Source organism: Meriones unguiculatus, chromosome 14, assembly GCF_030254825.1.
Source record: "Meriones unguiculatus strain TT.TT164.6M chromosome 14, Bangor_MerUng_6.1, whole genome shotgun sequence".
Classification (NCBI taxonomy): domain Eukaryota; kingdom Metazoa; phylum Chordata; class Mammalia; order Rodentia; family Muridae; genus Meriones; species Meriones unguiculatus.
The window spans coordinates 13,601,998-13,615,146 of NC_083361.1; the positions used below are offsets into that span (position 1 = coordinate 13,601,998).

General features: G+C 49.6%; 1 long non-coding RNA gene and 1 pseudogene across 1 annotated transcript; one reads left to right on the forward strand and one right to left on the reverse strand.

Moving 5' to 3' along the window:
- The first annotated feature begins 2,902 nt into the window (after nt 1-2,902).
- On the forward strand, nt 2,903-8,467 carry LOC132647146 (uncharacterized). Its single transcript, XR_009585436.1, has 3 exons — nt 2,903-3,038; nt 7,033-7,086; nt 8,380-8,467. It is a non-coding gene; the product is annotated as an uncharacterized LOC132647146 (long non-coding RNA).
- Nucleotides 8,468-11,892: 3,425 nt separating this feature from the next.
- LOC110548000 (small ribosomal subunit protein eS26-like) lies at nt 11,893-13,039 on the reverse strand (annotated as a pseudogene).
- Between the last annotated feature and the right edge of the window lie 110 nt (nt 13,040-13,149).

Below are 13,149 nucleotides of genomic sequence, written 5' to 3' on the forward strand. Positions count from 1 at the left end.
CAGACTCGAGCCTTCATGCCTCCTAGGTTAGCAATGGAGCACCATCCCTCTACAAACCCCATTCTAAATAATGGCTATTTCTGTAGAAGGAGCCTTATACACTTCTTTATTAACTGCTTTTTTTAAACAATGCAAACGAGTAATTTTACTTTTTATTTTAAAAAGCATAAAAACAGGGCATATGTCACACAAACTTATAGTCTTAGCTACTGGGGAGGGTGAAGCAGGAGGATGGCAAGGGTGAGCCTTGGCAGCTTAGTTAGGAAGACTCTGTCTCAAAAGAAAAAGGAGGAAGAGGAGGAAATGGGCAGTAGCAGCACTTGACAAGTAAGAAAGGTCTCTCCCACGCTGACAAAAGAGGGAATAAGAGCATTTACTGACTGGAAATTGAGAAAGAAGTTTTATTTCTCTTTGTGCTAAGCAATCTTCTCAGCCTGCAAGGTCAGAGGCTTTTCTCACTAGTTCTCTCTCTCCCTGTGTGTGTGTGTGTGTGTGTGTGTGTGTGTGTGTGTGTGTCTTTCTGTGTCTCTCTCTCTTGCTCCAGGGTTTCTCTGTGTAGCCCTGGCTGTCCTGGAACTCATTCTGCAGACCAGCTCAACCTGGAACTCAGAGGTCCACCTGCTTCTGCCTCCCAAGTGATGGGTGTGGAACCTCTAAATTGTCTCAGTTGAATTCAGGTGGAACCTAATGTTTGGTTCACACTGAGGCCAAAAGGAACTGGATCTTCTTCCAGTTTTGAACCTGACACATCCAGCAAGTTAAAAGCTTCCAAAATCCAGTGGAGGAATAGGAGCAGGATGGGCATTCTCATTACAAAAGGAGAAATGAGAAGTTAAAAGTCCAGCAGGAGTGGAGGGGTTGAGGATCGGAAACCTCACAGCTGGGTCATCCCAAGCAAAGCAGGGGGCTTGGTTGCATTCAAGGTCAACCTGAGCCACACAGCAAGATGGCTCAGCGGATAAAGGTTGGTGGCTCTCAAACTCCTGCCACTCCAGCTCCAAGGGATCTGATGCCTCCATCTGGCCGTCCTGGCCTCCCCCCCCCCCCATCTATTAAATAAAGGCTTTTTAAAAGGAGAAGGAGACAGACTTAAGGCTGTTTATGGGGCACTAGAGCTGTCTCTAAGGGCAGAGCCCTCCCCGCTGCCATGCCCAGAGGAAGGGAAGGAGAAAGGGGAAGGGGCAGGTTTGACATCTGGACATGATGACACACACCTTTCATTTGGTAACTGAACCCAGGACCTCACCCTTGGTTCTACTGAGATGCACCCCAGCTCAGTTCTCACTTATTACGATCACCTTGGGGTCAGTGTTTGAATATGTTCACGGAGAAACCTGTATTTGAACCACAGCAAATACTTGTTTGTTTGTTTTTCCTCCTGTTTAAGAACAATGAGGCTGGGGCTGGAGAGATGGCTCAGCGGCTAATTGCACTGGCTGCTCTTGTAGAGGACCCTGGTTCAATTCCCAGCACCCACATGGCAGCTCACAGCTGTTTGTAGCTCCAGTTCCAGGGGGCCCGGCACCTTCACAGACATGAATGCAGCCAATGTATGGAAGGAAAGGAAAAGAAAACCTAATACACATAAAATAAAAATAAATAAATCTTAAAAAAAAAAAAAAGAACCATGAGGCTGAGGAAGCTGTGGGGTTCACGGGTTACAGGAAGTTATGGTCAAGCCAAGAGAGTAGTGATTCCCCTGAGGAACTTGGCCACAAGATCTCACGCTGGGACCACAGTGGGGGAAATCCTGAGGCAGCACATGGGTGTTCTCTCTCTCTCTCTCTCTCTCTCTCTCACCTTCCTAGTCCCTTATCAGGTCCTTTAATTATTTCCCATCCCTGTTCCTTCTGTTCTTTTCTTTGATGCTCTATGGATCTAAAGGTCATAGCCACAGCTCCTCCCCCCCCCCTTTTTTTTTTCTAGATGGGACTACCATATTAACCTCAGACACTAGTGGCGTGCGCCTGTGATCCCAGCATTTGAGGGCTGAGCCGGGAAGATTACAAGTTCCAGGCCAGTCTGGACTGTACAGCTCAATGCTGAGGCCAACCTAGACTACATAGAAAGACCCTTTCTTTCTCAGAGAGAGGGGGAGGCAGGAAGGGAAGGGGAGGGGAGGGAAGGGGAGACTGAAGCTATTTGAGCTACATGAAACCCTGTCTCAAACAACCAAAACCAAAGGGAGAAAATGGACCAAATTGCCACACATGGTGCCAGGCACACGCCTTTCAAGGCAGCACTCAGGAGGCAGAGACAGGCAGATCTCTGAGTTCGGAGCCAGCCCGATCTACAAAATGAGTTCCAGGACAGCCAGGGCTACACAGAGAAACCCTGTCTCAGAAAATAATAATCATATTAATAATAAAGAATAATAAGTGGATCCAATCCTACTCTCTCACAGGGTTCATAGAACCTGTACACAGAAAATCCATGACTCCTGTCTCCTGTGCCCTTTGAGAAATCACCTAGATTCTCCGGCGGCAAACCTGGCGCTGCTCTGTTCTGCACATGTTCCCCTAAAGGGATTTGGAACTCCCCATTCTTCAGCCATAGCTTTTGAGGGTTGGCGCTGTAGGTATGTGGGTGTGAATTCTTTAGAAGTGTGACCCCATGGGTTTGAGAATGCAGTGATACCGGTAGAAGGCCTTCTGCCCCTAAAAATCCATCCATCTGGCTCCCCACCACCTCCCTCTCTCCCTTCCTCTCTCTGGTTCACCAGTCACCGGCTGACAGCTCGCCTGCCCTCTCAACCCCTCTGTCACTCTGGCCTGCCAGTTTCTTACTTGGAGGGCCCTTCCTGAGGCCTCGGAGCCCATCCCTCCCCCCACCCTCTCCTCCTTTTGTTCTTTGCTCAAGCCTCACCCACTGCCTCCTAGCTGCGGCCTCCTCCGGTCCTCACCGATCTTAGTATTTCCATCTTTGCGTCAGAATGGAGAGTCCCTGGAGCTGTGACATCATCGTTGCGCCCCACCTTGTCCTTAGGCCCTAAACTGGCCCTGGAGCACAGTGGGTGTCCAGTGGCGGTGTGCTGAATGGTGAGTGTTTGGGTCTCCCTTGTGTTAGGTTAGGAGGTATCCTTAGGCCCATCGAGTCAGGCCGTTTTGGGTCCTCTGTTTCCGGCTTTGTTCACTTACACAGTGCAGCTGAGCTCACTACAATGTCGCATACCCAGTGACCTCTCACTGCTGAGCAGTGGTCATGGGAAGCACGCACTTTGCTCTCCTTCAGCTGGCAGGCATCTGGGCTGTTCCCAGTGTTCAGTAACTATAAAGTAGAGCCCAGTGACTACCAGCACTTGACAGGGGGAGCTGGAGAATAGAGTTCAAGGCTAGCTTGGGATACATGAGGCTCTGTCGGAGAAAGAAAAAGCTGGGTACGGATGTTTGTTTTATGGTACTAGAGTTTGTACCCAGGGGCTTATGCTTGCTGGTCAAACTCCTAGGACGTACCTCTAGCCCTTGCTTTTTGCTTGTTTGTTTACTGGGGCTGACAGTGTTTTGTTGCTGGTGTTTGCTTTCAATATATATATTATTGTGGTGGAGTCACGAAAGATGGGTGTGTAATCCCAGCACTTGGCAGACAGAGGCAGGTGGATCTTTGGATCTGCCTGAGTTCAAGGTCAGCCTGTTTACAAAGTGAGTTCTAGGACACAGCTACACAAAGAAACCCTATGTCAAAAAAAAAAAAAAAAAAGAAAAAAAGAAAAGAAAAAGAAACAAGCAAACAAACAAAAAAAGAAGATACAAAATATTTTTCTCTAAAAGTACAATTAACTGGTGGTGGCGTAGGCCTTTAATCCCAGCACTTGCCAGTCAGAGTCAGACAGATCTCTGTGAGTTCTAGGCCAAGCCTGATCTACAGAGTGAGTTCCAGGACAGACAGGACTGTTACACAGAGAAGCCCTGTCTCGAAAAACAAGAAAGAAAAGTCTGAAAGCGCATTACAAATGTAGATGAGGAACACTTTAAGTCAGTTTAGATGGTGACCATGACTGACTTCTGCAAGCTGCTCTGGACGCAGGCCGACACTGAGTGCTCTTCCGGACTCCGCGTGTGCCATGCTGGCCTCGGGCACACACCTGGGGCTACAGGATGCCTATCTGAAACAATCTAACCACAGGAAGCCCCAAATGAATTCCAGTATAGTTGCTTCAATGAAATGACTGCTGCCGGGCTGCAGAGGTGGCTCAGAGGTTAAGGGCGCTGTCAGTTCTTCCAAAGGTCCTGAGTTCAATTCCCAGCAACCACATGGGTGGCTCACAGCCACCTATTATGAGATCTGATGACCTCTTCTTGCCTGCACTCACACATGCAGGCAGAATTCTGTGTAAATAATACATAAATAAATATTAAAAAAAAAAAAAAAAGAAATGACTGCTGCCACATGCGGCCCCCAAGCCCTTCACAGTCCCGTATCAAAAGCAAATGCAAGACTAGGAGGACCAGGCTGGAGAGATGGCTCAGAGGTTAAGAGCACTGGCTGCTCTTCCAGAGGTCCTGAGTTCAATTCCCAGCAACCATGCCATGGCCCACCCATAATGAAATCTGGTGCCCCCTTCTGGTGTACACGCAGACAGGACATTGTATACACAATAAATCTTTTAAAAGGCCACTGTAGGTCTCCTACAACAGGAGAAACCAAATCCTCTGATCCCTGGAAGGACCCTGCCTGCTGAGGGTACTCTGGGATGAGTGCCCAGGCTGGCGTTGTTCAGGCCGGGGGCTCCTGCTGAATGGACACGGTCCTGACTGGAAAGCTACATTCTTTATTCCTGACTTCTGCTGGTGAGGTAATGAGAGCTCTGAGAAGCCCTGCTTCCAGTGTGACCTCAGCCCTCAGACAGAAGTCAACAATGTAATCAGGAAATGGCAACATGGTTTGCAACATTTGTCTCCACCAGGGTTGTTCCTCTTGCCTTTACTGTCAGTCCCAGCGAGCACAGATCTACAGTTCCCCGTTAAGCACCGTACCACTCACCTGCACTCCTAGCCCTTGGGGCTGGGACGCGACGCGGAGCCACGGCATCTTGGACATGCAGTGACATATTCTTACTTAGAGACATCAGGACCGTGGCAACGCTTAGACAGGAAAGCCTGTAACTGGGGCTGGCTTACAGTTTCAGAGGTTTTAGTCTAGTATCACAGTGGTGGGAAACATACTAGCCACAGCTGGACATGATGCTGGAGAGACAGCTGAAAACTCTACATCCGGGTCCGCAGGCAGCAGGAAGAGAGTGGGAGACACTGGCCTGGCTTGAGCTTCTGAGAGCCCAAAGCCCACCCTCCTCCAACAAGGCCACACCTAATAGCCCCACTCCCCGTGGGCCTATGGGGACCATTTTTTCTAATCACCACGCATTCTGAATCAAAAATGTAACAAAACAAAGGCCGGGACCAATCTCAGCGCGGGAGCAGTTGCCTTGTGTGATTGTTTGGTTTATGGACTTGCCTACAACTGGAATTAACTAGAACCCAAATGGCTGGGTACACCCGTGAGGGGTTTTTCTTCAGTGGATTGTTGGGAGTGTGGAGACCCACCCTAAATTCGGATCTTCTGAAGTAGGGCGATCCGCCTGAAATCTGGACGAAGGGAGCAGCTGCTCTTTGCCGGCTCCATCTTGCTGACGAGTCCATCCCCTCACTGGCCTTGGAGCCTGCTTCTTTATGATTCCGGCCTGTACTGAAGACCACCTGAGACATCCAGCCTCATGAACTGAACAGCTACTGGATTCTCGGACTTTCTGTACAGAGACTGCCATTGTCGGACTAACTATATATAATTCATTCTATCAGTTCTGTTCCTCAGAGAACCTTGACTAATCCACCTTTCAGGTGTGTGAGGCCCTGGGTTTGATCTCCAGCCATGCATAAATAGAAGAAAAGGGGCCAGTAAGACACTTAGCAGGTAAAGGCACCCCAAGTCAAGCCTGGTGACCTAAATCCCAGGGACCCAAATTGTGGAAGAAGAGAGCTGACCCCCAGTAGTTGTTCTCTGGCCGCCATGTGAGAGCATACACATACACACACACACACAAAGTAAAAATGTAATGACTTTAAAAAAGAAGGGGACAGGTGAAGTGGCACACAGCTCTCAGCTTAGCACTCGGGAGGCAAAGTGGATCTCTATGAATTCAAGGCCGGCCTGGTCTACATAGTGAGTTCCAGGGCAGCCAGAGCTGAGCTGAGACTCTATTGCAAAAAGTAATAATAATAAAAATAATAAAATAAAAAAGAAAGAGAGAAAAGAGAAGGAAAGAGAGAAAGCAAGCACACAAGGAAGGAAGGAAGGAAGAAAAAGAGAGAGAGAGAGAGGGAAGAAAAAAAGAGAAGGTGGTGTGGGAGGGCTCTGTGGCTTGCCTCAAGCACAGTGGATTATCTGGCCTGAGTGTTGGCCGCAGTGAGCAGCCCAAGAGTCGAGATGACCTTGAGGGGTTCTGCCCAATAAAGGGTGAGCCAATGAGGTCAGCCAGTGAGCTGACCCCTTCTAGAACTTTAACTGGAGAGCACAGGGAGGATTAGCCAGTTAGAAGTGAGAGGAGGGCTGAGGCTGTAGCCTAGTGATAAGCCACTCTCCCAGCATGCATGAGGCCTAAATGCAGGCCAGACACTGTGTACATAATAAATAAACCTTTAAAAAAGTTTTTTTATATCCTTGCTGGGATGGTGCTGAATGGTGGTGCATGCCTTTAGTCCTAGCCCCTGGGAGGCGGAGGCAAGCAGATCTCTGAGTTTTAGGCCAGTCAGGGATACATAGTAAGACCCTGTCTTAAAAGACAAAACAAAACAAAAAAACCCACCTCAACACAAATAAAAACGTGTTCTTGAGAACAGCTCATGGGTAAATCATTCCCGTGTATAAAATGTCTACGGTGAGAAAGAGATGGGAAGCTCATCTTTGGAGAGAAAGCTCAGCTGGGAACCTCAGTTTATTCTCTCAGTTTCCTAGTCAGTCTCGGCTGTGCTGAAGCCCGGATCTGATGACGTCTACTGTCTCCTGTTACTCACCACTTGTCCTTTTGCCCTCTCCTAGTATAGAATCAGAGAAGGTTCTGCTCTTCCTTTGATCATGGCGGATGACTATAAGGTGAACGCTTACTTACTTGGAGTTTTTTTTGTTTTTTTTTTTTTTTTTTTTTTTTTTTTTGCTTAGACAGAGACTTGAGGACCCTTCTCAGTTCAGTGCGAGTGGAGATAGGAGCTGAGGTTGCCAGGAGGCAGCTCCTGATGCCCCATTTAAGAGGAGGTGTCGGCAAGGCAATAACTAAGGTCTGTGTTCCCATACGGATGCAGAGATGGCACGCCTGTAGCCGTGGGTAGCAGAAGTCCCAGGCTCCCAGAGGATGACAGCCTAGAAAAGCCACGGCCAGTCACTAGCCCCCGGGTCACTGGCTGTAAACCACGCGTTCTTTTGGCCATACACAAAAGCAATCACAGGCCAGAGGCTAGAAAGGAAGGCCCTGGAGCGAGCCACCCCGTGTCCCTTGCCTGTTTGTGGATACAATCCCCAAGGGATGTCACCCTTACGAAACCCTTAGGTTCAGCTTAGCCCACCCTCCAAAAGTCCAGGAAATGGGTTCCTAGAACTTTAGGATCTTCGTGCTCGTCTACTGGGAGAGCCGTGATACAGAGTACCTTGGGCTGTGGTGAAGGACTTGTAAAAACGTCCTCCAAGGCAGAGTCTCTTTCTAATCTCTTGGAGCAGTGTGGCAGGTGACCAGCACTCCTGAGTCATCACACCCAAAGGGAAGTGGTGGTGGGGGGAGGGCTGAGCCAGGAGACCCTAGCTGACCGTAGCCAGAAGCGTGTGGCACCCCAAGGATGGACAGGTTTGTCCACGGCCTGCGGGCGATCGGGCCTGCTGGGACCGGAAGAAAGCCAGGAGGCGCCAGCTAGCTAGTGGGTCAGAGTTTCAGGTCAGAGGTCCATAGGCCCCAAGCCTGGCAGGAGGCTCCCTGCCTGCCACACTTTTGCTTATTGGGGATTTAAGAGCCATAAAAGCCAGACGCCAGTATATAGGCTGAGACCAGGGCCAGGGCAATTAGACGTGGGTACCGTCCTGTTGCTATTGCTAATTTTTTTTTTTTTTTTACTTCCTTTTCAGATTTACTTATTTTATTTGTATGAGTGTTCTGCATGCATGCATGGATGTGAGCTGTGTGTGGGTGCCTGGTGCCCGTGAAAGTCAGAAGAGGGCACCCAGTGGTCTCAGACTACAGTTATGGAGAGTTGTGAACCATGATGTGGGTGCTGGGAACTGAACTCAGGACCTCTGGAAGAGCAGCCAGTGCTCTTAACAGCTGAGCCATCTCTCCAACCCCTGGATATCAAATGTTTAATACCCATATCTCTTTGTTGTTTTTTCCTCTCTCTGCTACAGAGCTTGGAAAGCAGGCTGACCCAGGACCAAGAGTTTTGAAGGAGACGAGGGAAGACCTTGTTTCTCTCAGGATCTGCCTTCAACAAACTGAAACAGTTTATGACAATTGACCAATGTAATTTATATCTAATAAATCTCTCTCCTTCTCTCTCTCTCTCTCCTTCGCTCCCTGTGCTGTTCTCTTCTAAGTCATCTTTCTTTCCTCTCTCTTCTCGTGAGAGTTGGGCCTATCCTATTCTGTCAAGTCTTTCTCTGATTGGTCACTTTGTCTGCCTCACAATTAGACATCACTTCCAAACATGGGTGCTTCCCTCTACAAACTAACTTAAAGGCGTGTGCTAAGGACGTGTCTGCACTCCAGCCAGAGCAGCCTTGTTGCTGGATTAAAATCCCTCTACAGTCATCGAATTCAACCCTTCCTTGCCCTGCACACACCCTTCTATGTTCCTACTATGTGCTCAGCCAGCTTTTCTGAGACCCTCCAAGCAGAGCCACCGTGTCACCTGCAGCTCTGCCGTGGGAAAATGCTTTCCGGGTCCTGTAAAAAAATCCACCTGCTTGCTGGGAGGGCAGTGGTGATGCAGGCCTTTAATCCCACCACTCCGGAGGCAGAGGCAGGCGGATCTCTGAGTTCGAGGCCAGCCTGGTCTACAGAGTAAGTGCCAGGACAGCCAGAGCAGCACAGAGAAACCCTGTTTTGAATAAATAAATGAACAAACAAACAAACACATAAATAACAAAACAAAAACCATTTTGGCAAAAGAAAAAAATATTCCTGCCTCTAATCCCAGCACTCAGAAGGTTGATTCTGTGTGTGTGTGTGTGTGTGTGTGTGTGTGTGTAAGGGGGGGAGGGAAGGAGAACTGTGTGGGTGTATGTATGCATGTATGTATGATACAGCACTATTTGATATTTAACAATGGAGAATGAATTCGTGCAGGTTGTCATGAGGACATAAGCAGAATGAACACGCAACGGAACAGATGTGCTATCTTGCTTATCTCCCAGACAGGAAATCTTTCTTTCCTGCCGCTTCTCTGCCCACCCCCCTTTTTTTAACCTTGAAGAGTGAACCCCTTGTGCATGCTAGGCAAGTGCTTGGAGCTAGGCCCGCAAACCCTACCTTGTCTTAAACATTCCTTAATAAGTGTATTCAGAAGGGGATTTTTTTTTTTTTTTGAACTTGGCATGGCTATTATTTCAACATCACAGAGATGTCTTGAGTTCTATCTGGAGATAGAAGATAAAGTTTTGAGAAATGTCTAGGGGCTGGAGATCTGGACCAGTGGCTAAAAGCTCAGACTGGTCTGCCAGAGGATTGGCTACCAGGCACACCCTCAAGCTGACTGTGTGGTCAAGAATAACATTGAGCTTCTGATTCCCGGAGGTACAGGTGTGCGCCGCCTGGTGGTAAGGATGGACCCCAGGGCGCTAGGGAAGCCTCGTCTTCAGCCCATATCACTTTTATAATCAGGAAAGAATAATGATGGGGAGCTAGAGAGATGGCTCAGTGGTTACGAGCACCGGCTGCTCTTCCAAATGGACCCAGTCTCCAACCTTTCCGCCTTACGACTTGGACTTATCATCTTCGGGTGCGTTGATCCTGTCCGTATATGCAGGGATGCAAGGCTTTCTTTGAGCTCTGGGGTCCCAGAGCCTAGTGAGGCAAGCTCAGGACAGCCCAAGGTCACAGGGCCTCCCAGAGCGTGAACCCCACTCTGTGGTGAAGACAACGGTGTGTTCTGAGCAGAGGAAAAAACAGAACAGAACAAAACGGTGGCAAATAGCTTTTGACCCAGAAGCGGGTGTCACGGTGCCGCCTCCTGTCCATCCCGTCCTCATACCCCATTGTTCACGCCGCCTCAGCCGTCGCTGGGCATCTGCTGCACCCTGCCCCTGCAGGCTGTACTCGCCCCGCAGCCCGAGTGACCTTGCAAAGAGCACAGCCTAGCCGCTAGCGGTTGTCACCCCCGCTGAACAGTCTCCTCTGCACAGTTCTCAGGGGCGGGGTGGAAAGGCCTTTAATCCTTAACAGGACTCCATGTGTGCGAGAGAGAGAGAGAGAGAGAGAGAGAGAGACAGACAGACAGACAGACACACACACACACACACACAGAGTGAGATGGAGGGAGAATTCTGCTTTGTTTTTTGGGACAGGGTTGTCGTGTTGGCCTTCAGCTTGTCATGTAGCTTGAGGGTGCTCTTGAACTCCTACGCCTCCGAGCCCTGGGATGACGGGTTTGTGCCGGCATGAACAGACCCACAGAAGCTTGCATATAGGAAGCTCTGTCGACTTCACCTTCAAAATCTTTCCGGAATCTGCTCTCTCAGCGTGTCTTTGTACTCGGTGGGGGGCGCTGCTGCTCCCTGGGTTTCCGAAGGACACTTTGTAGCTATCACTCTGCTGTAACTTCCCGGCCCTTTACCCTCACCCCAAGCCCAGCACAACCTGGCTCTCTTCGGTGTCCCTGACACTACCGCCTCCTTCTCTCCCTGACCCTTTGCTGGCAGCCACACCCCCCTCCTTGCTGGCCTTTTTTTTTTTTCCACACGTTAGGTTTGCTCTACAGCAGCCAAAGGCTGCCCTAAAGACCTCAAACCTAGACTATTCTCTCTACCCCCCCTCGCCACCCCCCCTCGCCACCCCACCCCCCCCTCGCCATCCCACCCCCCCCTCCCTGCAGGAGATGACTCACATTTCCCCCAGATATCTCACTTGTGAAGATAGGTGTCAGAGAGGGTGCCAGGGCTGTGGTTCTGAATGTCAGGCTCAAGTCTTCCCGAGCAGATCCTGTTGATAGAAGCCCCGCAGGGTAAGTTCCAGGAAGGTAGGGGCTGGAGCTGAGGCTGAAACAGGCCTAGAAACAGCAAGAGTCAAACGGAAGGGAGGAAAAGGCACCTCCGAGACTGTGGGCCTCCAGTGTCTGGACTGCAGAATAAGATCTACTTTTAATTTATTATTTACTTTTAAGTGTATAGGTGTTTTGCCTGCGTGTCTGTCTGTCTGAGTATCATGTGTGTATGTTGCTCAAAGAGGTCAGAAGAGGGCTCCTGGGACTGGAGCTACAGCTGTGAGCCCGCCCTGTGGGTGCTGGATTGAACCCTGCTCCCCCGGGGGAACAGTCAGTGCTGAGCCAGCTCTCCAGCCCCCTCCTGATAGTGTCGCTCTAGAATGCACAGACTCCTATAACAAAGTGAAATTGTTACTCCTGCGATGGGCTTTGGAGGCCACAGGCCCTGCTGCTCTCCTGTGGGGCTCCGAGGTACCTGAACCCTTCCTCCAGTTCTGCTTTCCCCGCTCACTAGGCCCTGGTTGCTCACCCCTATTCCTCAGACCTACACACACACACACACACACACACACACACGCACTCATTTCACTCAGGCCTTTATGTCAAAGGCACCTGCTCAGTGAGGCTTTCTCCGCCCACCACAGGACACTTACTCAAGAGCCATCTCTCCCCCTCAGAGGACAACTTGTAGGAGTCAGCTCCCTTTCTACTGTGTAGGTGCCAGGTATTGAACCCAGAAACCCAGGCTGGCAGCAAGGGTCATTACTACCCAAGGAGCGACCTTGCCAGCCTGACGTCGGGCTTTGTCTGTTGCGTTCATTGCTGTATCTTTGGTGTCTGGTACAATGCCTGGCACAGAAGCGGTCATACATCCATTTATTTATTTATTTATTTATTTATTTTAATTTTAGTTTTTGAGATAAGGTATCATGTGGTCCAGGCTAGTTTGCCACCTGCTATGTAGCCAAGCATGGCCTTGGTCCCCTGACTATCTCCACCCCCTAAGTGCCTGGATTATAGGCATGAGCTCCCTCTCCTGGTTCCCAAGCTTTTGTTTGTTTTAACTGAGACATAAAAACCTAAAAGTTAGGTATACTAGTGGGGCATCGTGGTTCTGAGCATTCTGGACAACTGATACTTAATCTGTCAATGGACACACACACACACACACCCCACGTGTGACAGGGTGCCCTGTGCATTATGAAGGGACTGTAGTCCACACACATGTAATTCTATTTGGAAATTGGTTGGTTGGTTGGTTTTAAAGTATAACTTCCATTTTATACTTCCAAGATTTTTTTTTTCTTCCGTGCTTATGAAGACACCTCTTTCTACATGGGCTTTGGTGGAGGTTGGGGTGGAGAAGCAGTGCGTCTAAATCATGGTGGGAGTGTTCGGTCTTTCCCGGCTTCGTGAGGTTGATTCCTGGCCACCTTGCTGGGAATGGCGCAGCTCACGCCGTAATCAACTTGACATAGAATCTGGCAAGCACATTGGCATGAAGGTGTTTGCTTTAGATATGTCCCTGACAGCAGCAGCCTCTACAATGTTCTGAGTGAGGAACTGAATGTCCTTGTCCTTGGGCACGAAGCAGGAGCGGCCGGAGCAGGGAATTGGCTGCACAAGGCCACCCCCCTTTTTGGCACGACCCTTGTCTCTTCTTTGTTGGTCACCTTGGAGCCAAGACCTGAGAGAGCTGAGGGGTTTTTGTTTATCTGTTTGTTTTTGACAGAGTAGCCCACACAGGCCTCGACTTTATTGTGTAGCCCACTCTGGCCTCAAATTACAGCAATTCTTCTGCCTCAGCCTCCTGAGTGCTGGAACTACAGGTATAAAGGACCATGCTTGGCACGGAGGAGGCCTGACATGCCGATGTGCTTCCCTCCCGCAGCGGCAGCTCGGGTTGTTTGAACTTCCCTGTGCTTCAACAGACTGATTTTTCTACCCCGAGCTGAGAGATGACTCAGCAATTAAGCGT